The sequence below is a fragment of the Meriones unguiculatus genome, chromosome 16 (genome assembly GCF_030254825.1).
Source record: "Meriones unguiculatus strain TT.TT164.6M chromosome 16, Bangor_MerUng_6.1, whole genome shotgun sequence".
Taxonomy (NCBI): domain Eukaryota; kingdom Metazoa; phylum Chordata; class Mammalia; order Rodentia; family Muridae; genus Meriones; species Meriones unguiculatus.
The window spans coordinates 51,311,504-51,336,773 of NC_083363.1; the positions used below are offsets into that span (position 1 = coordinate 51,311,504).

At 37.3% G+C, this 25,270-nt stretch overlaps 1 pseudogene; it reads right to left on the reverse strand.

Moving 5' to 3' along the window:
* Window positions 1-20,944: 20,944 nt before the first annotated feature.
* LOC110565654 (histone-binding protein RBBP7-like) lies at window positions 20,945-22,629 on the reverse strand (annotated as a pseudogene).
* Window positions 22,630-25,270: the final 2,641 nt, after the last annotated feature.

The following is a 25,270-nucleotide window of genomic DNA, read 5'->3' on the forward strand; positions in this document are numbered from 1 at the left end:
TAAGGCAGTTCTGTCAGGGGGAAGTGATCAAAAAGAAGATAACAGAGTCCGTGTCAGAGATATATCTCACTCCCCTTACCGTGCACCCACATGAAGCCAGGGCTGCCCATATATGTAGAGTACCTAAGTCCAGTCCTTGCACTATCCTTGGTTAGTGCTTCAGACTCCTTAGGCCTCTCTTGGACCTGGCTAGTTGGCTCTGTTGGTCTTCTCCTGGAGCTCTTATCACCTCTAAGTCCTATTATATAGGTAATGAAACTGTTGCTTATTAATCTTGAAGGCACATACGCTTGTTAAATGCTGAGTTTTAACATGTAGATGCAATGACTAATGGGTTTTTAGGTAAACTTAACACAGTGCATATTTCATTACTTCAGCTAAGTTTTACATCTTCTGTGACTGTACTGTATCTTAAATATTTTATTACTATTTTTCTTCACTGTTCCTAACTAGAGTTTTCTCAGGTGAATAACTTGAGCAAGTATTATTTATTATGTTTTTTCAAAGCTATATGACATATCCGAGTGTTTATCCTCATTGATTTTTTTCTCTTAACCTTAAAAATGCTAAGTCTTTAGAAATACTATACTTCCCCCCCCAAAAAAAAATAATGCAGCCCCTCCTACAGGACAGACCTTTGTGCCAACATCTGTTCACCTCTGATGGACGATTTCCAGATGCAGCACAGTGAGAAGAACAATATCATAGAGGCTTGCCATATTCGGGGGAAGACCTGGAAACACAACTTGTTGTTCAGGATACATAGGGGATATATTTTTTTCTTTTTTCCTTTTTCTTTTTTGGCAGTCTATTTTCAAGAAAACCTGTTACATTCTTTGGAAAATTATGTCGTCTTCCAAGTTAAGCATTCACAGCCACATAATGAGTTTCAAGGGGAGCTCACCTCTTACAGATTTCACTCCTGTTAGCCTTAACATTGTTAGACAAAGACCTAAGCAGTCATCATGTGAATACAAATGGATTTTCTAACTTTACTTTAAAATCAAGATTCACTTAAAATTATTTTTAAACTCAAGTTTCATATTATGAGGTATGGCAATTTGGATTTTATGTTGTTAAAAGTCTATCAATCATATCTTACTTCTTGGGACCCATAATTTGTTTTGATCAATAGGTATTTTATAAATATAATTATCTACTGTTACTTTAAACTGAGGGCTGGAAGATGGTTCAAGGGATAAAGACATTTGCTGACAAACCTGATACTGCAAAATACTTTAAATAAATATTTACATATAACTATGTCCAAATAGTTTCTTGAAAAATTCTTATAATGTGTTTTCATTTTATTAATCCTCTTTCTAACAATTCTTTACATTTTCATACCCATATAGGTTATGGTCATTCCATTTCACTTTCTGTCTGAATTTGGACTGTCCAATTATTCATTGGTTTGTGGTCTCACACCGGACTATGTAGTCAGCTTATGAAAGGGTAGGTGTTAGAAAGAACTGACCTCCACTCTCCCAGAAACCAAGAGCTGTGAATATCTCCTGGGCAATGGGGGAGACTTTGTGCACAGTTCACTTCTCCATACTAGAATTTGGTATGGCTTTGACTGACACAGGTCTTATGCATGCTGCCAAGAGTAGTGTAAGTCCATATGTGGAGCTGTCCTGCTGTACCCAGAAGACACCGTTTCTATTGCCTCATATTATCTACCACTTCTGACTCTAAATTCTCTATCTCTTATTCTGCAATGATTCCTGAGTATTCTGAGAAGGCAGTACATTGTATATGTCATATTTAGGGTATTCTATAGTCTCTTATTCTCTTTGCTTTGTTCTTTTGTGGATCGAGTGTTCATTAGCACTACAAACAGAATCTCCTCTGATGAGTTATATTTAAGATGTATTTTTATTTATTTATTTATTTATTTATTACAATTTATTCACTTTGTATCCCAGCTGTAGCCTCCTCCCTAAAGCCCTCCCATTCCTGCCTTTCCTCCCTCATCTCATCCTATGCTCCTTCCCCATTCCTCTGATAGGGGAAGACATCCTCCCATTCCATCTGACCCTAGCCTATCAAGTCTCATCAGGACTGGCTGCATTGTCTTCCTCTGTGACTTTGTAAGGCTGCCCTGCCCTCAGGGGGAGATGATCAAAGAGCTAGGCACTGAGTTCATGTCAGAGACAGCCCCTGTTCAACTTACTAGGGAGTCAATTTGCAGACTGAGCTGCCATGGACTACATCTGTATGGGGATATTAGTTATCTCAATGCACGGTCCTTGGTTGGAGTATCAGTCCCAGAAAAGACCCTTGGACCCTGATGTTTTGGTTGTCTTGCTCTCCTTGTGGAGTTCCTGTCCCCTCCAGGTCTTTTTATCTCCCCCTTCTTTAATAAGATTTCCTGTACTCTGCTCAAATTTGGCTGTGAGTCTCAGCATCTGCTTTAATACCCTGCTGGATAAAGTCAGAGGCCTTCTCTGGTAGGCTTCTGTCTTTTTGCTTGTTTTCACCCTGTCTCAATGTCTGTCCTGTTTGCCTTTCTGAATTAGGATTGATCATTTTATCCTGGGTCCTCCTTCTTGCTTAGCTTCTTTAGGTGTACAGATATTGGTATGATTATCCTATACTGTGTGTCTTTCTGCTTCTTGGATACCTCACTCAGGATGATCTTTTCTAGTTCCCACCATTTGCCTGCAAATTTTATGATTTTCTTGTTTTTAATAGATGAGTAGTATTTCATTGTGTAAATGTACCACAATTTCTGTATCTATTACTCAGTAGAGGGGCATCAAGGTTGTTTCCAGATTCTGGCTTTAACAAATAAAGCTGCTACAGACATGGTTGAGCAAATGTCCTTGTATACTTGGGCATATTTTGGATATATGCCTAGGAGTGCTATAGCTGTATCTTGAGGTAGCACTATTCTTAATTTTCTGAGAAATTGCCAGACTGAATTCCAAAGTGATTGTACAAGTTTACATTCCCACCAGCAATGGAGGAGGGTTTCCCTTTCTCCACATCCTCTCCAGCATGTGTTCTCACTTGAGTTTTTGATCTTAGGAATTCTTTTGGGTGTAAGATATTGAAATCTCAAGGTCATTTTTATTTGCATCTCCCTGATGACTAAGGATGTTAAGCATTTCTTTAAGTGTTTCTCTGCCATTCAATATTCCTCTTTTGAGAATCTTGTTTAGCTCTGTACCCCATTTTTTAGATTACTTGATTTGTTGCTGTTTAACCTCTTGAGTTCTTTATATATTCTGGATATTAGCCCTCTGTTAGATATAGTGTCAGTGAAGATATTTGATGAGTTTTGATAAATGCAGTAAAGTATGGGTTTGGTGATATGTTATTATGAATTGGTCTAATTGTATATCAATGAATAATAATAACAGGTTCTCTCCTCGGGAGCCTTCTTCTCTCTTTGACCTGTGCTTTTCTCAATATTTGTACCATGTCTGTTTTTAGTCTTGATGAGCAGGACGTAAAATCAACCATAGAGTTATTAGTAAAACTTTTGATATCCATAGTCACTATTGCAGCAGTGGCATGTCTTGTCAAACCAATCATTATTGTAGCTCAGTTTATTTACCGGCTAGGATTGATTATTTGTATTCTCCTCTGGTAGCATACATAACACCTCCAGCACTATGAAAGCTAAGCACCAGTGACAAAGCTACCAGGTCAGTACCAATTTGATCTCTTCTTTGTTCGTTTTAGTTACCCTCCAAATTTTTGAGGATATGTATTTTGTTTGTTTGGTTGATGTTTTTATGTTCATTTTTTTTCTGCAACAGCATTTTGTCTACACCTGATTAGTCTTAAGTTCCTTATGTAACAAAGGCTGACCTTATACTCCTGAGCCTTCTTCATCTGCCTCTTAAATTTTGTTCTCAGAAACACGACTCATCACACCCAGTTGAGTATGCAGAGACCAATGCTCTAACCAAGGACCATGCAATGGAAGGACCTAGAACTCCTGCTCATATACAGCCGGTAGGCAGCAGTTTCCCAGTGGGTTCCCTAGTAAGCAGAACAGGGGCTCTGATATGAATTCAATGTCTGTCTCTTTGATCAGCTCTCCCTGGAGGGTGCAGCCTTGCCAGGCCACAGAGGAAGACAATGCAACCAGTCCTGATGAGACTTAGGCTATGGTCAGATAGTAAGGGAGGAGGACTTCCCCTATCAGTGGACTAGGGGAGGGACAGACAGGAGAAGGAAGGAGGGTAGAAGTTCGAGAAAATGAGAGAGGGGACTACAGCCGGGATACAAAGTGAATAAATTGTAGTAGATAATAAATCCCTAAAATTTAAAAAAAATAAAAATTTAATGATTAATTTCAATATTCATTTATATTCTTTAATGGTTATATAGTTATAATTTTCTCTCCATCTTTCTTGGATTCATTACAATAGGAAATAACGATAGGAAATGGAAAAAAAACTAATATAAAGGACTATATTGCTACTTTCTCCATCATACATAGGTAAGGGAAGTTACCTCTTACAACTAATTGAAGTGAGCTTCAGCTCATTCATATAAGTATTTATTATATCACTGCTATGTATTTCTGCACTTTATATAAAGCTTAAAGTTCACTTCTTACCATTTTAGTAAACTATTCAGTGCCTGCATAATTATATTTCTTTGTTCATTAGTCTAGTTATTATTCACATCTTCTTATAGATCTGTACATTTATCCAAATTAATGTCTATCTACCCAGGAGTATTTCACTTACTATACTTATAAAACTGATATTTTCTCTGATTATTTCTCTGATATTTAATGATATAGAACTTGGAAGTATTTCAAGGCATGTGAGTGAATGACAAATGTTCACAGATATGGCATGCTATTGCGTTATATAAACTAAGTGTGACTGTTTTACATTAACAAATGTACTACTGGGAATTATCAAGAAAGGACAGTTTAGGACACTCCTAATTTGTCTAGAAGGGAGTTTATGCCAAGCTGATATATGGAGCACATAAATATTTATGAAATCAGTCATCGAAAGTACTAGAGGGATTTGCTTTGTATTGATTACGCCTAGTTATCTGTTATGTGTGTGACAATATGAAAATGGGCACAAGTTACTCCTATTGATTTACTGTCCAATAAAAAATTACAGTTCATTACTTATTGATTATATATTTCCATTATCATTTCACCTTTCTCTTAGTGGCGATATCAGTGTCAGCTTAGAGCCTGAACACAAAAAATTAAAAACCAGTTTCAAAGACAATATGCACTGTCAAGTAGTCTGTGTTTGGCTTACATATCTGTGCATGACAACAGGGAGTACTTCTCTGTTTAATAGCATCAAAATTCTATTTATAGTGAGTGAATCTTGCTAAATAAACAACATAGCATGTTTTGTTGTTATATAAGATTTTAAATTATCTCCATTCCAAAATACAAAACAGAACACCCAAAAGAATTCACTCAAGGTCGATATTGACAGATGGCAAAAAAAAAAAAAAATAACTTATAAGTAAGTACATGCCACATGTGTTTTTCTGACTCTCAGTTGCCTCACTAAGGATGATCTTTTCCAGGTCCATCCATTTGCCTGAAAAATTCACAATTTATTTGTCTTTAATAGCTGAGTAGTATTCCATTGTGTAAATGTGCCAGTTTTGTAATTCTTTCTTTGGGAGACACCTAGGTTTTTTCCACATTCTGGCTATTATGAATAAAACTGCTATGAACATAGTTGAGCAAGAGTCATTGTTGTATGGTGAAGCATCTTTTGGGTATATATACAGGTATAGCAAACTGGGTCTCAAGGTAAAGCTATTTACACCAACTTTTTGAGAAAACTGCAGATTGATTTCCAAAGTGGTTGTACAATTTTACACTTCTAATAGAAATGGAGGTGTGTTCCCCTTTCTCCACGGCCTTGCCAGCATGTACTGTGGCTTGAGATATTCATCATAGCCATTCTGATTGGTGTGAGATGGATTCTCAGTGTTTTTGTGATTTTCATTTCCCTGAGGACTAAGTTGGCAAAATACTAGTCAGCACACAAACAAGTTTTACCCTCAGATTAGTTTTTCATGCATACCTTCCAAATTATTACAAAAAGATATTGATTTATTTTATTTGTTTTTTTTTTCCAGGGGTTAGAGGCATGAGTATTTACCATGTCTCTTAACAAAATCATGGTACTAAGGCCCAGGAGCTCTCATAACAGTTTCTTAGACATGTTTGCAGTCCAAGCATTAGTTCCTTCTGCAGAGCAGGACTTGGGTTTAAGTGGAAAGTTGTTGGTATCCCTAAACATCCCTGCCACTGTTGCATCAATGGGCGGAGCTGGCCAGTTTGGTCATAAGTGTAACTTGAAGGGATCACAGCTGGGTAAGATTATGGGTGGCTTTCTCTCCCCAAAGCTTGCCAAGTACCTTCTGGTACTAAGGAATCTAAGCAATAGCTGTTTTATGTGAAGCCCAGAATAAGAGAAGTCTCCACAGAAATTCCAAGTTACCCTTTTTTTAAAAATTGTTTATTAATTACACTTTATTCACTTTGTATCCCCCCTGTGGTTTCCTCCCTCCTCCCATCCCAAACCCTCCCTTCCTCCCCCTTCTGCACGAATGGCCCTCCCCAAACCCACAGATGTGGAGGTCTTCTTTTTCCTCCTTCTGATTCTAGACAATTAGGTCTAGTCAGGAGTGGCTGCATTATCTTCTCCTGTGGCCTGGTAATGCTGCTTCCCCCCCAGGGGGAGGTGATTAAAGAGCAGGCCAATCAGTTCATGTCAGAGACATTCCCTGTTCCTATTACTATGGAACAAACTTGGACACTGAACTACCATAGGCTACATCTGTGCAGGGGTCTTAGGTTATCTCCATGCATAGTCCTTGGTTGGAGTATCAGTCTCAGGAAAGACCCCTGTGCTCAGATTTTTTGGTTCTGTTGCTCTCCTTATAGAGTTCCTGTCCTCTCCAGATCTTACTGTTTCCCACTTCTTTCATAAGATTCCCTGCACTCTGCCCAAAGGTTGGACATAAGTCTCAGTATCTGCTTTGATAGTCTGCAGGGCAGAGCCTTTCAGAGGTCCTCTGTGTCAGGCTCCTGACTTGTTCCCTCTTTTCTCTTTCTTCTGATGTCCATCCTCTTTGTCTTTCTGGATAGGGATTGAGCATTTTAGCAAGTTCTTTTATTGTATTGGATTGCATTAGCTATTCTGTTTTTTGTTTGTTTGTTTGTGTGTGTGTGTGTGTGTGTTTCCATATGACTTTGAGAATTGTTCATTCAAGGTGTATAAAGATCTGTGTTGGTATTATGATGCAGACTGCATTGACTGCATAGATTGCTTTTGGTAAGATGGCCATTTTCACTATGTTAATCCTACTGATTCAGTAGCATGGAGCATATTTCCATCTTCTGATATCTTCAGTTTCTTTCTTCAGAACTTGAAGTTCTTTGTCATACAGATGTTTCACTTGCTTGGTTAGAGTTACACCAAGATAATTCTTATTATCTGTGGCAATTGTGAAGGGTATGATTTCCCTAATTTCTTTCTTATCTCATTTGTCATCTGTGTACAGTAGGTTTACTGATACTTTTTGTATTACTATTGCATCAGCCCACATTGCTGTAGCTGTTCATCAGCTTTAGGGGTTTTCTGGTGGAATTTTTTGGGTTGCTTACATACACTATCATATTACCTGGGAATAGCTATATTTTGTCTTCCTTCCTAGTTTGTATCCCCTTCATGTCCTTTAGTTTTCTTATTGCTTTAGCAAGAACTTCAAGTACTATATTAAAGAGGTATGGAGAGAGTGCTTAGCCGTTTCTTGTCCATCATTTTAGCAGAATTCCTTTGATTTCTCTCCACTTATTTTGATGTTTACAAACATCTTTATGTACCAGCCTTTATCATGTTTAGGTATGAACCTTGATTCCTGGATCTCTCCAAAACATTCATCATGAACGGATGTTGTATTTGGTCGAAGGCTTTGTCTGCATCTAATGAGATGATCATGTGACTTTTTCTTTGAGTTTGTTTATACAGTTAATTATGTTGATGCATTTTCTTATGTTGAACCATCACTTCATCCCTTCGGGGAAACCTACTTGATCATGATGGATGATGTATTTGATGTGTTCTTGGGTAAGTTTTGTGAGTATTTTATTGCATTGAAGTTTATGAGTTAAATTGGCCTGGAATTCTCTTTCTTTGTTGAGTCTTTGCATGGTTTATGTATCAGAGTGACTGTGGCTTCATAGAATGAGTTTGGCAGTGTTCCTTCAGTTTCTATTTTATAGAACAGTTTGAAGAGTATTGATATTTAGCTCTTCTTTGAATGTCTGGTAGAATTCTGTATTAAAACCATCTGGACCAGAGATGGTTTTTAATTGGGAGACTTTTGGTGACTCCTTCTATTTCCTTAGTGTTATAGCAATGTTTATATTATTTACTTGACCTTGATTTAGCTTTGAAGGTAAAATCTACCAAGAAAATTGTCCTTCCAGTTTTGTGGAATACTGGATTTGAAGTAAGACCTCATGATTTTTTTTTTTCCTGGATTTCCTCGTTGTCTGTTTTTATGTCCTCCATTAGTTTCTGATTTTGTTAATTTGGATTCTCTCTCTCTGCCTTTTCATTGGCTAAGTTTTTGTCTGTCTTCTTGATTTTCTCAGAGAACCAGCTCTTTGTTTCATTGATACTTTGTATTATGGGTCTTTGTTTACAATTTATCGATTTCAACCAAGTGAGTTTGTTATTTTCTTGTGTCTACTCCTCCTTGGTGTGTTCGCTTCCTTTTGTTCTAGAATTTTCAGGGTGCATGGCTTCATTACTAGTAGGGGATCTCTCCAACTTCTTTATATAGGTGCTTAGTACTGTGAACATTCCTCATAACACTGCTTTCATTGTGTTTTTATAATTTTGGGTATGTTGTGCCTCTATTTTCACTGAACACTAGAAAGTCTTTAATCTCTTTAATTTATTTCTTTCTTGGACCCAGGGGTCATTGATTAGAAAGTTGTTCAGTTTCCATGAGTTTGTAGGCTTTCTATTTGTTCTTTTGTTGTTGAGTTCCTGCTTTAATCCATGGCGGTCTGACAAGATTCAAGGGGTTATTTTAATCTTCTTATATCTGTTGAGGCTTGCATTGTGACCGAGTATATGGTAAATTTTGGAGAAGGTTCTGTGAGGTGCTGAAAAGAAGGTATATTCTTTTGTGTTTGGGTCAAGTGTTGTGGAGAAAAATGTTAGGTCCATTTGATCCATGACATTTTAGTTTCTTTATTTCCCCATTTAGTTTCTGTCTTGGTGATCTGTCTATTGGAGAGAGTGAGTATTGAAGTCTCCCTCTATAATTTGTGGGGTTCAGTGAGTGATTTAAGCTTTAGTAATGTTGCTTTTATGAATGTGGGTTCCCTCTTTTTGGTGCATAGATGTTCAGAATTGAGAAGTTGTTTGTGTGGAATTTTCCCTTTGATTAATTTTGATTGAAAATCATTTTTTTTTAATACTAGAATGATTTCTCCAGCTTGCTTCCTGGGTATGTTTTCCTGGAACACCTTTTTCTTTCCCTTTCCTCTTAGTTAATATCTATTTTCATTGTTGAGGTGAATATTTTGTATGCACTAGAATGATGAGTGATGTTTATATATCCATTTATTAACCAGTGTGTTTTTATTAGGGAATTAATGCCACTATGTTGAAAGATATTAATGATTGGTGGTTGTTACTTCCTGTTATTTTGATATTAGTGGTAGCAATAGTGTTGGGGTGTGTGTGTGTGTGTGTGTGTGTTTCTGGGTGTGTATGTGTGATTCTTTTTTTTTTTATTTTAGCTGATATGGGGTTATTTATTACCCATGTTTTCCTGGATATAATTGGCCTCCTTGAGTTGGAGTTTTCTTTCTAGTATATTTTGTAGGGCTGGATTTGTGGATAGGTATACTGTTTATATTTATTTTTATCTTGGGATATCTTGTTTTATTCCTCTATGGTGATTAAAATTTTGCTGCGTATAGTAGTCCAGGCTAATATCAGTGGTCTCGTAGTCCAGCCCTTCTGTTTTTTAGAGTTTGTGATGAGAAGTCAGTTGTAATTATAATAGGATTATTTATAATATTTATAATAGTCAGGTGTAATTATAATATATGTGTAGTGTTTTCACTATTATGTGATAGGTTGATTTTTTTTTTTTTTTTTTTTTGGTGCAAGCTATTTGGTGTTCTGTAAGCTTCTTGCTTATGTAAAGGCATCTCTTCCTTTAGGCCAGTGAAAATTTTTTCTATGATTTTGTTGAAAATATTTTCTGGGCCTTGGAACAGAGAGTCTTCTTCTATTTCTATTGTTCTTATGTTTGACCTTTTCACAGTGTCTCAGGTTTCTTGAATGTTCTCTGTCAGGAAATTTTTAGAGTCAATATTTTCTTTGACTGATGTATCAATTTCTTCAATTGCATCTTCTACCTCTTCTGTCTTTTACATTCTTTTGTTGATGATTGTGTCTGTAGTTCCTGTCCTCAACCCTAGGTTTTCCATCTCCAGGATTGCCTCATATTGGTTTTTTTTTTTGTTTGTTTGTTTGTTTTGTTTTTATTGCTTCTAACTCCACTTTTAGGTTTTGAATGGTTTTACTCATTTCCTTCTCTTGTTTGATTTTAGTTTCCTATATATTTTTTTTAATTTCAAGGAATTTATTTAATTATTTCATCTGTTTGAATGCATTTTCCTGTGTTACTTTGAGAACATTATTTTCTTCCTTTAACGCCTTTATCATTTTCATAACCTCAGATCTGAAATCCTGTTCTTGCACTTCAGGGGTGATCTATCTTCAGGGCTTGCTGTGGTAGGCCAGCTGTATTCCGTTGGTGTCATATGGCCCTGAGTTATGTTGCTTGTGTTCTTACACTGGCCTCTAGCCAGCTGGTTGACTCTTTTTTTTTTTAATCACTATTCACTCACTTTGTGTCCCGGCTGTAGCCTCCTCCTTCACCTCCTTCCAATCCCACCCTTTCTCCCTAGTCTCCTTCCATGCCCCTCCCTAAGTCCACTGATAGGGGAGGTCCTCCACCCCTTCCATCTAACCCTAGCCTATCAGGTCTTATCAGGACTGACTGCATTGTCTTCCTCTGTGGCCTGGTAAGGCTACCCCCCATCCTCAGGGAAAGATGATCAAAGAGCCAACCACTGAGTTCATGACAGAGACAGTCCCTTTTGCCATTATTAGGGAACCCCCTTGGAGACTGAGCTGCCATGGGCTACATTTGAGCAGGGGTTCTAGGTTATATCCATGAATGGTCCTTGATTTTTTTATTTTTTTTTTTGGTTCAGTTGTTCTCCTTGTGGACCTCCTGTCCCCTCCAGGTCTTTCTATCTCCTTCTTCTTTCATAAGATTCTCTGCACTCTGGCAACAGTGTGGCTGTGAGTCTCAGCAACTCTTTTGATACCTTGCTGGGTAAAGTCTTTCCGAGGCCCTATGTGGTAGGCTCTTGTGTTGGCCAGGCTGTTGGTTCCTCTGCTGGGTTCACGCTCTGTGTCTCAGGTAGGGCAAACAGATGAAGATCAGGTGGAAAGTTCATGAAGCCTGAGAGCTGGTCCAGCACCACACAGGTCTTCCCCAAATGGAGGGCGAAGGGCCTTAAGTCTGGTGCCCAGCTCACCTGATCTGGGCTCCCTGTCTGTGACTCAGGCAAGCCAGACAGATATGGAGCAGGTAGAAAGTTCTCAGAATGAAAGGTTATTCTGGTGTCACAAGGGCCTCCTCAGCGTCTGGAACAATGGGGCTTCAGTCATGCACCCAGCTCACCTCCTCTGGGCTCTCTCAGACAGAAGATTCTTTAGCAGAGACTTCTTTTTAAATTTATCTCTCTCTATTTATTATAGTTTATTTACTTTGCATCCCAGCTATACCCGCTCCCTCATACACTCCTGATCCTCCCACCCTTCCTCTTCTCCCCTTTATGCCCCTTCACTAGTCCACTGATAGGTGAATCCTTAAAGAAACAAATGTTGTCAGTATCGTTCTAGTTAGGGTTATTTGCAACATTTTATTAATCTTTGTAACTTTTCTCTTGAATGAACATGAAAACACACAATTAGTATCTAAGTAATCTTATTCATGGATGACTAGATAAAGAAAATATGTACATAAACAATGGAATTTTACTCATCTGTAATAAAAAAACAACACCATTTTCAGGAGAATAAATGAAGATCATCATGTTAAACAATATAAGACAGATTCAGAAAGAGATGCATTGTTTCTCTTCTCACATGCAGAATTTGTTGGAGAACAAGAAAATGAAAATAAAGGGGAGTAGATGGCTGTGCTCAAAGTGGCAAATATGTTTAAAAAAGAAAACAAAACAAAACACTGTGAGACTCCTCACTTTCTACAGTCAGTATCAGACAATTAATAACCAGCCACAAACTCCACTTGACTACATCTAGAAATCTCTATGAAATGCTCAACATGGAAGGTGATATATATTCACTTTCCTGCCATGTGTATTCAAACAAGAAATAAAGTGCTTGTGTGATCATAATAATGTTATGTGTGTCCCTCCATAAAAGAGATGTTGAGTGGACAAAAATGTTTGTTCTCATTCCTAGAAAAACAGTGATAGGTGCTTAACATTTTCTTTCCATTTATTTTGGTGCCAGTTAGAGAAGGTAGTTTTGCTGGAGACATATATGAGTATTTAATCTCTCCCCAGGAGGCAGCAAATGATGATATTGAATGCAGACCTTCTCATAACATAGTGTCCATGATCTTAGCAAACTAAAGAATATGGTTACATGTCAACTGAGCATTATTGTTGATGGCCTTGATGATTTACATAAAATCCGGACTAAAACTGGGGAAACATAAAGCTCATGAGTGACGATATACAAAAATCACAACGAGAGTCATTAGCTTTTTGGCTGGTACATGGCATTGTATTCTGTAGACTATTTTTCCTTATATTTCAGTGCTAAACTGTGTGTGTGTGTGTGTGTGTGTGTGTGTGTGTGTGTGTGTGTGTTGTTCATTGCAAGACCCTAAAACAAGTATCTGTGGCTTGGAGGGATGGGCCTCTTGTTAAGAAAGAATTTCTGCAATGTTCTTTCAAGGAACCCAAGTTTAGTTCACAGAACCTGCCTTCAGCAGCTCACACCTGCCTCTACCTCCACCTCCAGGATGACACAGTGCCTGCAGCCTCTGTAGACACCTGCACTCATGCACATATATTCACGCACAGACACAAACATAATTAAAAATAATAATAAATGTAAATCTCAACAAAACCGAGGCATCTGAGCATGTACAGTCAATGATACTGCTGTAAAGCAGATGCAAACATCTGAGAAGAGTTTGTTGCATGTAATTACATAGAATCACGACTTGTTCTTAATTATAATGACCAAATAGTTCATGTTATCTTTAAGACCACATATTTTCATTTTCAACAGTTTTGATTTACTAAAACTATAGCTAAAAGTCACTGAATTTCAAGAATTCAGTTTCTAGTAGGGAACAGGTGGATTTTTAAGGGTGTAAATGTTATCCTAGAAAAGATTTTGAAATACTATCTGCTTTAGGTGTATAGACTTCATTATATTTATCATATCTTGTAGGTCTATATAAGGGAGTATATACCATGTTTGTCTTTCTCCTTCTGGGATACTTCACTCAGAATGATTTTTTCTAGATCCCACCATTTGCCTGCAAATTTCATGATTTTCTCATTTTTGATTGCTGAGTAGTATTCTATTGTGTAAAAATACCACAATTTCTGTATCCATTCCTCCGTTGATGGATATAACCTAGAACCTTTACTCGGACCAAGCTCGTGGTAGCTTAATAACCAATTGGTTTCTCACAGTAAGGGGAACAGGGACTATTTCCGACAGGAACTCAATGGCAGGCTCTTTGACCTCCCCACCCCCGAGGGAGGAGAAGTCCTGCTAGGCCACAGAGGAGGACTTTGCAGCCAGTCCTGAAGATACCTGATAAAACAGGGTTAGATGAAAGGGGAGGAGGTCCTCCCCAATCCCTGGACTTGGAAAAGGGGAGGGAGGAGATGAGGGAGGGAGGGTGAGATTGGGAGGAAATAAGGGAGCGGGATACAGCTGGGATACAGAGTTAATAATATGTAAGTAATAATAAATAAAATAAAATAAAATACTATCTACATAAATATGAATGTTTTAAAAACATTAAAATAATTGTCCTCCATTGTTTATCAGTGGGGTTAAGAAGAGTCACTGTAGATGGTTTGTAAGCTTTCTGAAAGTACACATGGCCTCAGCTACTTCTCTAATTTCACTACACACCACCTTCTGCTGGGAAGCAGACACTCTACAGTTCACAACTCTGATGAAAGACAGGAAACAGGATAAAAAACATTTTCTCATACATTGATGGAGGCATTTTTTTCCAACCTGACAACTTATTAATCTAAGTAATTTGACTGTCAAAGATGATCTTTTCCAACCACTGATTTTCTTTGAAAGTGCTTACTTAAACTAAGTTGTTCTGGAAGAAATAAAAAGTATTTTTTTTTTCTATATACATATGTTTTAACTCATGCTTTGTAAAATGTTACAGAAAAAATTCTTGGTCCAAAATTTTTGAGTTTCTTTTGTCAACCAGTTGTAACTTTTTTTTTTTTTCTCAGACAGCTTAAAACCTCTCAGGAAACTTACAACTAATTAAAACAAATCTTTCTTAGTTTGCGTAGTGTCATTGCCACATGCAGTGCATTGAGAGAATCATTTTTTATACATTCTTATATGATAGGTATAAAAAATATTGAGATTCTCTTTAAAATAATGAAAACTATTGACAATTTAAATTGTTTAACAAAGAGAAATTTAGTAATGAGACTTAACATGGACACACTTAATACTGTTTTACTATATGTTACACTGTTTGTTTCTAGGGATTGAGAGAGACTTCTTATCTTTCTAGATAACGGTATTCTTAGCTAGGTACCACTTAAGGAGGCAAGAAAAAGTAAGGATTTTCTTTTTTTTATTTTATTATTATTTTTTTTATCAGTTACATTTTATTAACTCTGTATCCCAGCCGTGTCCCGAACCCTCATTCCCTCCCAGTCCCTTCCCTCCCTCCCTCATCTCCACCGTGCCCCTTTCCAAGTCCACTGATAGGGGGGACCTCCTCCCCATTCATCTGATCCTGTTTTATCAGGTATCTTCAGGACTGGCTGCAAAGCAAAAGTAAGGATTTTCATGTACTATTGAGAAGAATCAAGAAGTTACAAAAAAAAAAAAAAAAAAAAAAAACTTTAGTCTGATTTCTCACATTATTTTCTTTCTCCTCCTTTTGACTATGCTGTTTAAAAGAAAATTTTTGGTAATGTATTTACAGAATTGCTCACTAAAGAAAAGTAATCATATAATTTTTCTTCTGGCTCTACATATTCCTGTCCCATTAAAGTAAGTCATAGATCCACACTGTCTTCTCAAACCACTGCATTGCCATAAGCCAAAGATAAGTGGCAAATTTATCTGACAAATGCATGATAGAATTTCTACTACCAAATGGCTTTCAAATCACAGCATAAAAAGAAGCCTTGGGAAACAAGTCTACAGATTTGGGAACAACTCTTCAAAAATTGCCAGAATAATCTTCTTCATAGCCTAAAGCAAGATGTAAATTAAGAAGCAATATACTATGTGTGTAATGGAGCATACACTTGTAAATTCATGGTTCCATTCATCTCGTGTAAACAGCTCCCACCATGTACCTCCCAGGAACAATTACATAACACTAAAGGCTTCTAAATTATAAATATTAAGGCAGAAAAATTTTTGTTCATTTCTTTACAGAGAAGTTTGGAGAGGCAAAGGAGTATAATCCTTAATTGTCAGATTGCTTTTTAATTGCACGCTTTGTGGAGTGAATATTTTTTAAAAATTGAAATCAGCAGGAGAAATGCATCTGTTGAAAATGGCTCTGCTAGGTGGTTGGCATGGCAGCAGTTTGTTGAATGACCAGTCATGCCTTTAGCATTCAGGCCAGAACAAGGAGGTGCTTGAGATCAGATTGCTAAAAGCTGGACTCATTAAATAGGTAAAAATTGATCTCTTCGGGGGAGGAATAAAAGGAAAAAATACAACTATTAGCAAGAGATTGAACAAAAGGTTCCTTGTATAAAAGTATGTTTTCGTTTTCTCTAAATTTATTATTAATGTGTCACAAAAGGTGTTCAATATAGATTTTCCATTTCACAGGACAATTTGGGAAAAGAATAAAACAACAGTAAGCTGTAAAATCTATGAAAGAAGTCTGAAATATATTTGAAAAGGCAAAATATAGAAAAAACATATTATTCCTTTTGTACAGATACAAAATATTTCCTAACAACAGCTGATTCTAAAGGTCAAAGCAGATTATTGGATGAAATCACAAAATTTCTGAAATCTTTGAGTTTTCATAAAGCATGGTTTTATTATCAGGACATTGAAGGTGTTTAAATTTGCTCTAAGTATCTAAACACAGTTGTAAGGTAACTTGGCGGGATGAATATATTCATAAAATCCGGGGAAGTTTCCAGATAACAAGGTTAATTGATCTTCTGGATTATCTTTTTTAAAAAGTGAAATGAATGTCACCTGACTTGGTATAAAGCTATACAGAACTTTGAGGCTGGAGGAAGAGGGAAAAAGAACAGAACAGGGAAAGCTGGGGAGAATCGATCCATCTGAATGCTGTCCTGTATAAGGGCCACAATATTTGAAATAAGATTACCCTCTCAAAACTAAAATGTTCCTTGTTAGTGATCTCTAAAGGTGTGAAACTTTCTGAATTGATGATACTCATGTCTGTTACCCGAGTACTTGTCAGGACTGCAGCAGGAATGCTGTTAGAAGCCAACTGTGTGTGAAATGAGACTCAGTTCTGGGCAGCATTTCTGGCAGTAAAGTAGCATGAAATAAGAATCACAGCAAAACTGGGCTTAGGCAGATTCACATTTTTATGCAAGGAATAAAATATTCTAGAAAACACAAGCATGTGCAAGGGAAAATTTGCAAAACCTCACACTATTAAAAGAACTATTCTGTGCCTTGAATTCAGCCTCCTTAGATTAAGCTCAGGTGAGGAGGGGAGGGCTTCTAGTCTTTCTCCAGAAACGGTTTTAGGCATGGTCAATTGTTGTATGGAATCTAGGTGGGGAAGGGCTTTCCTGTGCTCCTGTGCCAGCTAGCTTGTTTCAGATAATAATAACGATGTGCTTCTCTAGACTCTACTATCATACCTCACCACTAAAATATGTGTTATAGTAACCACGGTCATCTGTAGGACATAACTTTGGAGCTTTTAATTGAGGCCCTGTCAAAGAACAAATCCAAAAGCTTGATACAATTTAGACCCTTTCCAAAGAGCAAATTTTATTTTATTTTTATTTGTTAAAAGATATGATAAACATAATGAAATCTGTAAACCTAAAAGTGATAATCAAGAGAGCAGACACGAGGTAAGATGATCAATCCTCATTTAGAAAGACAGATGGGATGTGCATTGAACATATGAAAGGAGTCTACTGCAGAAGGCATCTGAAAGACTCTACCTAGCAGTGTTTCAAAGCACACACTAAGACTCATAACCAAACCTTCTGCAGAGTACAGGGAATCATATGAAAGACAGGGAGTTTATATGATGGGGAAAGAATAGGAGCTCCACAAGGACCAAATATATCTGGGCACAGGGTTTTCTCTGAGACTGACATTCAACCAAGGACCATGTATGGCTATAACCTAGAACCTCTGCTCAGATGTAGCCTGTGGTAGCTCAGTAACCAATTGGTTTCCCATAGTAAGGGGAACAAAGACTATTTCTAACAGGAACTCAATGGCTGGCTCTTTGACCTCCCCAGCCCGAAAGGGAGGAACAGTCCTGTTAGGCCACAGAGGAGGACTTTGCATACTTGATAAAACAGGATCAGATGAATGGGGAGGAGGTCTCCCCCTATCAGTGGACTTGGAAAGGGGCAGGGTGGAGAGGAGGGAGGGAGGGCAGGATTGGGAAGGAATGAGGGAGCGGGATACAGCTGGGATACAGAGTTAATAAAATGTAACTAATAAGAAAAAAATAAAAATTAAAAAAATAAATAAATTTATTTATTATTTATTATACTTTATTCACTTTGTATCCCAGTTGTAGCTCCCTCTCTCAACCCCTCCCAAACTCACCCTCTCTCCCTCTTCTCCTCCCAAATGCTGAATCATAAAAACAGATTATTTCTGCTAACAGTGTACTATGCTTTACAGAAGTTTTTCTGTTTCACAAGGTCCAATTTATTAATTGTAGATTTTAGAGCCTGAGCTGTTCTGTTCTGTTAAGGAAGTTGTCTCCTATGCCAATGAGTTTGAGGATCTTCCCCACTTTTTGTTCCTACAGACTTAGTGTGTCTGGTTTTATGTTGAGATCTTTGATCTACTTGGAAGTTAATTTTGTGCTGGGTGATAGATATCGGTCTTTTTGCATTTTTCTACATGTGCACTTCCAGTTAGACCTGCACAATTTGTTGAAGATGCTGTCTTCTTTTCATTGTATGGTTTTGGCATCTTTGTCAAAATTCAGGTGTTCAAAGGTATGTGGGATTATTTTTGAGTCCATTGATCCACCAGTCTGTTTTTGTGCCAGTACCATGCAGTCTTTTTTTTTTTTAATGTTGCCCTGTGGTACAGTTTGAGATCAGGGATGGAGATACCTCCAGAAGATCCTTTACTGCAGAGAATTGTTTTAGCAGTTCTGGGTTTCTTGCTATTCCATATTAAGTTGAGAATTTTTCTTTCAAAATCTGTAAAGAATTGTGTTATTGCAAGGGAATAAGGAAGGGGCCACAGCTGGGATACAAAGTGAATAAACTGTAATTAACATAAAAAATAAAAATTTAATAATAATAAAATCAGAATTGTGTTAGTAATTTGATGGGAATTGCATTGAGTCTTTAGATTGCTTTTGGTAAGATGGCCATTTTTACTATGTTAATCCTGCCAAGCCATGAGCATGGAAGATCTTTCCATTTTCTGATATCTTCTCCTATTTTTTTCTTCAGAGACCTGAATTTTTTTTCAAACAGGTTTTTCATTTGCTTTGTTAGAGTCACACCAAGGTACTTTATATTATTAGTGGCTATTGTGAAGGGTGTTGTTTCCCTAATTCCTTTCTCAGCCCATTTGTTTTCATATCCAGGAGGGTTTCTTTCTTTCTTTTCTTTTTTTTTTTTTTTTTTTTTAGATAATTTTATATCCAGCCACTTTGCTGAAGGTGTTTATCTACTAGGAGTTCCCTGGTAGAATTTTTGGGGTCGTTCATATATACTATCATATCTGCAAATAGTGATAGTTTGACTTCACTTCTTCCTTTCCAATTTGAACCCTCTTAATCTCCTTTAATTGCCTTATTGCTCTATCAAGGACTTCAAGAACTATGTTGATGAGCTATGGAGAGAGTGGGCAGCCTTGCCTTGTCTCTGATTTCACTTGGATTAATTTAAGTTTATCTCCATTTAGTTTGATGTTGGTTATAGGCTTGTGTACATTGCCTTTACTATCTTTAGGTATATACCATGTATCCCTGATGTCTCCAGGACTTTAAACATGACTGAGTGTTGGATTTCAGTATCTGAGGAGATGAGAATGTGGCATTTTTCTTTCAGTTTGATGATATTGATTGTTATATTGATTACATTGTTGGATTTCTGTATATTAAACCACCCTTGCATATCAGGGATAAAGCCTCCTCCAAGGGTGTGCTCTTGTGAAAAGTGCATTGGACCCTGCCTATCTGAAGGTGCAGTGAAATGAGTTAAGAAGGGTATGGCAGAGACTGATGCACCAACCAAGGACCATGCATAGAGAGGACCTAGACCTCCTGCTCAGATAGAGCTTATCAGCAGCTCAGTCTCCAAATGGGTACCCGAGTAAAGGGAGAAGGGTCTGCCTCTGTCATGATTTGGGTTACCTGCTCTTTGATCACTTGCCCTTGGTGATATGGCCTTACCAGGCCACAGAGGAAGAAGATCCAGGAGGTCCTGATGAGACTTAATAAGCTAAGGGCAGATGGCAAAGGAAATGAACTCTACCTTTCAGTGGACTAGAAAAATGAGATAAGGGAAAGAGTTAGGGAGGGTAGGACTGGGAGGAGTTGAGAGAGAGGTCTTCAATCTGGATACATAATGAATAAATTGTGAAAAACATCAAAATTAAAAAAAACTGATTATGTTGATTATGTGTTAGCAGCAAATATTTTATTTCACTTGTAATTACATAAAAATATAGAAAGATCTTGAAAGTACAAACTGGTTGATTAGTAACAACTTTGTAGTGTGCAAATCTTTTAATAACATCACTATTATCATATGTGCACTGAGTAGCTTGAAAATAAATCTCTGAATTCTTATTAGTGTGACATTAAAAACTAATTTGAAACCTGTTTGTGTGTTTGATGGTAGAATTCACTGTATATATAAATGTTTTGTGACATATTAATATACATTTATTTAGTATTAATGAAAATTTAAATTGTATGTGCTTATAACAATCTGTGCACAAACACTTTTTAACAAATACATAGGTAGGTATACATATTTTGTTGTGCATATTTGTTTGTTTTTAAATCTTATTTCCGCAAAGCCAATTGAGAAATGTTGGAAGAAAAAAGGTGTAAAAGTTATCCTTGCATATTTGGGAACTTCAGCAAGCATTTAAAGTTTAAAAAAAAAAAGGCCTTAGAAGAATTGTATCAAAGGCAATACCCAGCAATGTTTAAAACAACATTGATTTCCTTTTGTAAGCACATTCCTCCACCCAGTAGCTACAATATGATACAATATGCAACAGCTCACTGGAGTGTGTACAAATCAGTGGGTAAAGAACACATAAGCCATACTACTTAACACTTCCTACTACACAAGGCCTTATTGTTGCTTGATAGATCAATCATTCGTGTAGCAATACATTCAATAGAAACACCCTGTGCTATGGGTTTAAGACCCTTGTCCCTCCAGTTCCGATGTCAAGACATCAGACTCTTCATCATCGTAAATATTTTCTTCTGACATATCTGCATGATGTTATCTTCTGACACAGATCAAATGACCCCAAAGTCACTGGGGGTTCTAAGTGAAAACTGAAGTCTTGGCAGTGTGTTCTCCAAGCATAAACATGAGTTCTGGAGTCCCATCTCCTGCATCTTCCTCTGGTTGTTCTTCTCCAATTTTACTTAAACCCCACACATTCAGACAGCAATCAGTACTATTTGAAGCCAGAATAGCTTCATTATGTGAAGACCAGTGAACCTGAAAATGTTTATTCTTGTGCAATTGGAAGGGAAGGCATTTTAGTTCTAGGTTATACTACACTCTTATCTGCAGAGTCATTTGCTTGAATGACCTCACTGTGGGGATTGAATGAGAAGCAGTTGACCTCAGAAGTGGGTAGGTCCACCAAATGGCTGATCTCAGAAGTGGTGTTGGATCTGGAGTCCCATATCATAAGTTTCTGACCATCAGCAATAGATCCAAACAAGAACTTATTCAGCATATGCCAAGCTACATGATCTGCAACAGCTGAGTGGCCAGAAAAGATTGCCTTAGCATCTACAATTTTGCCTTCCCATGGTCCTGCATTTATATCACTTAGGAAGACAGTATGGCCATCAGAGACACTCAGGAGATGTCCACTCAAATTAGAATTCCAGGAAATACTATAGCCTTCCTTTGGGGGACCTATTAACATCTGGATTACATTCTCTAAACTTGTATCTGATTTAGCAGGGATTTGTATAATCAAAAACCACTATATCAGAAGATGGTGTTTTTGTGGCAACAATGTGAAGATTCTCTGGCAAAGAAAGAGCACTCTTTACTTCTTCATGATTAATTTTAATTTCATACTCAATTTTTCCTGTTACAAAAACAAAGCCACCAAATTCTCCCTTGTCACTGTCACAATGGGAAGCATAAAACTACATTTTTTTAATTCTTTATTAATTACACTTTATTCACTTTGTATCCCCCCTGTGGTTCACTCCCTCCTCTCATTCCAAATCCTCCCTTCCTCCACCCTCTGCATGCATGTTCCTCCCCAAGTCCACTGATAGGGGAGGTCTTCTTTTCCTTCCTTCTGATCCTAGTCAATTAGATCTCATCAGGAGTGGCTGCATTGTCTTCTTCTGTGGCCTGGTAATGCTGCTTCCCCCTCAGGGGGAGGTAATTAAAGAGCAGGCCAATCAGTTCATGTCAGGGACAGTCCCTGTTCCTATTACTATGGAATCCACTTGGATACTAAACAGCCATGGGCTACATCTGTACAGAGGTCTTGGGTTATCTCTAGGCATAGCCCTTGGTTGGAGTATCAGTCTCAGGAAAGGCCCCTGTGCTCAGATTTTTTGGTTCTGATAATACTACATTTTCATTGAGAATATGTACTTGAGCAACCACCTGATAATTCTGCTTGTCTGATGTGTGAGTGCCTAACACAAGCCAATTAAGGGCATAATCCTTTCAGTCTGGTTTTGTCACTTCAGGAAGCCAATGAATGGTAAGCCTGGGCCACTAAAAAGCGTGGGTCATAACCAGTAATATGGAAACAGTGTACTCTTCCAGGTATGATAGTCTTTGTTGTTGGCACGCTCCTTCACAGTATGTTCAAACATCTCTTTACTTGTCATCTTGCATCGGGTCCTTCACCTGCTTTGCCACCTGAAATTTCTCTCACTAGCTAAGAGAAGCTCTATTGCACATACTCCTACCTTTTCCCAGGCACACATGCACTCCTTGCTTGAAAAGCCTGACATTAGTCTGGCTGTCTGGGTGATGCCAATCTCAGAGTCTTTCTCTCCTGCCTCCTCCTCTCTTGGGAATATCAAGGCATGAGATGCTCTTCTCTCTGTTGTTTATATTTACATATGTTAATACAAGATAATTTTAATTTCCCTGTATTCAATGTCTTTATAACAATGAACTACGTAATATTATATTATGGTTTATTTTGTAAAAACTAATAGTTAATACTATATTACTTTTACTTATGTTTTTATTATTTCAGAGGAATATTTGAACATTGAAAAACTCTATCTTGATCATTTTAATGCCAACAGTCAATATACATATACATATAATCTCTCTATGTAACCTGGATATCCTGAAACTCACTATGTAGACAAAGTTAGTCTTGAAATTAGCGAGATCTGTCTTTCTCTATTTCCTGAGTGCTGGGATAAAGGGCATATACTTAAAGACCTACTGGTCTTTCATATTTGATACTAATTTCTTTTCTGGTCTTTTGTTTTGTTGCTTGAAAAGATTCTTCTTCATGTAATACAGAAATTCATAATAATTATAATTATGGGATAACTGAAGAACAATTTTATTTACATTTGTTTTATGTGAGGATCAAGACCTTAGTAAAATCTGGAGAGGACAGGAGCTCTACAAGTAAAGCAACAGAACCAAAACATTTGAACACAGGGGTCTTTCCTGAGACTCATACTCCAACCAAGTATCATGCATGGAGATATCCTAGAACCCCTGCACAGATATAGCCCATGGCAGTTTAGTGCCCAACTGGGTTACATAGTAATGGGAAGAGGGACTGCCTCTGACATAATTTGGTTGGCCTGCTCTTTGATCACCTACCCCTGATGGGGGAACAGCCTTACCAGGCCACCAAGGAAGACAATGCAGCCACTCCTGATGAGACCTAACAGACTATGATCAGAAGGAAGAAAAAGAAACCCTCCCCTACCAGTGGACATGGGGAGGGGCATGTGTGGAGAAAGGGGAGGAAGAGAGGGATTGGGAGGGGAGGAGGGAGGGAACTAAAGGGGGGGATACAAAGTTAATAAAGTGTAATTAAAAATAAAATTAAATTAAAATTTAAAAAATATGTAATTTTAATTTAAGTATTTTATTATTTTTTTTCTTATCTTTAAAGGAGTGGCCTAAACACTTCATTTTAAAAATAGTTAACAGAAAAAAAATACTATATTTAAGAAACAATTGTTTTCAAGAAACTTTCAACAGCTGGGCAGTAACATTCTGTTGATAAAGCCCAGCTGAAGCTACATGCCTGGAATAAGCAGAGTTTTAATGGGCTTGCAAGAGCAAGTTCAGCTAATGCAAAAAGAAATCAATACAGGGAAGAAACTGATATACCATAGGCCATTAAAGGTCATTTTGAAACGATGTTTAACAGGATAATTTGCCAAATCCCAATAAAGAAAGTGGAATGTGTTTTAAAAACTGCTCAATGAAAAGTAACTGAGAAGCAAGCACGATGCTGGGAACTGAGTCAAATTAATCACCTCGTGGAGAGAGAAAGCACTAGCCATGACCTCGGCGAAACAGGGTCAAGAACTAGAATTCTTGTGGCCCCACCACTGGATGTTTTGATACGCCAACAAATAATACCGTTTAAATATATATATATATGCTCCTGTTTAATACAGTACGTTGCTGTGGCCTTACATTAGCATAAATGGACAGCTTTCGTCTTTAGTACACATGAGGTTTGATCATCTCTACATACCTTCAAACCTGTAAAGCACATAAAGCAAAGCCAGCTGTATCTTCTACCCTGGCCTGTGCAATGCCAGAATAACAAAAAGTCCTACTTTATAATGACCCAAAGCATTTTGGTTTTGTGCTAGTAAGGCATAACAGATGTGGTAATTTTGCAAAGACCAGGCCAGTTGAACAAATAGAGAAAATGTGCTATAAATACATAGTAATAGTTTGTTTTCTATTTCATGAGAAAATACCTAAATAAGCATACTTATAAATTAAAAGAAAGAGGTTTATTTAGTTCAGGATTTACTATGTTCAAATTTTACAATCCACAACCCATGGTTTAAAGCTCAAGGATGTTTGAGAACTGTGGCTTCTCTCTGTGGGAGTACATGAAGGAGACAATACTCATATTTGAAACCCGGAAGGTGAGAGGGTAAGACATTTATATACCCAGCAATGTTCTACCTTTCTCTTTCTATCTGTTCTTGCTTGCTTTCCCTTGCCCTGTTCTTAATCATCTATTTCCTTCAGAATTCTCTATTGTTTATTATTAGTAGTAATCATAGTATTAATTATTATTTGCTTTATTTTAGAAATGTGGCATTATCTATCATCTATTTGTCTTTTTGATTATTTTAAAATACATTTATGTGTGACTCATTATCAGAAAGTTTTTTTTATTTTTTTTCATTATCTTATGAAATAACCGGTGTCTCTATGTTTTGAATATATACTTTGTTTTGGGTGTAACTTTCCTGCATCTCTCGTCTCCCTGCTCTTGTTACAAACTGTGGAATCCTA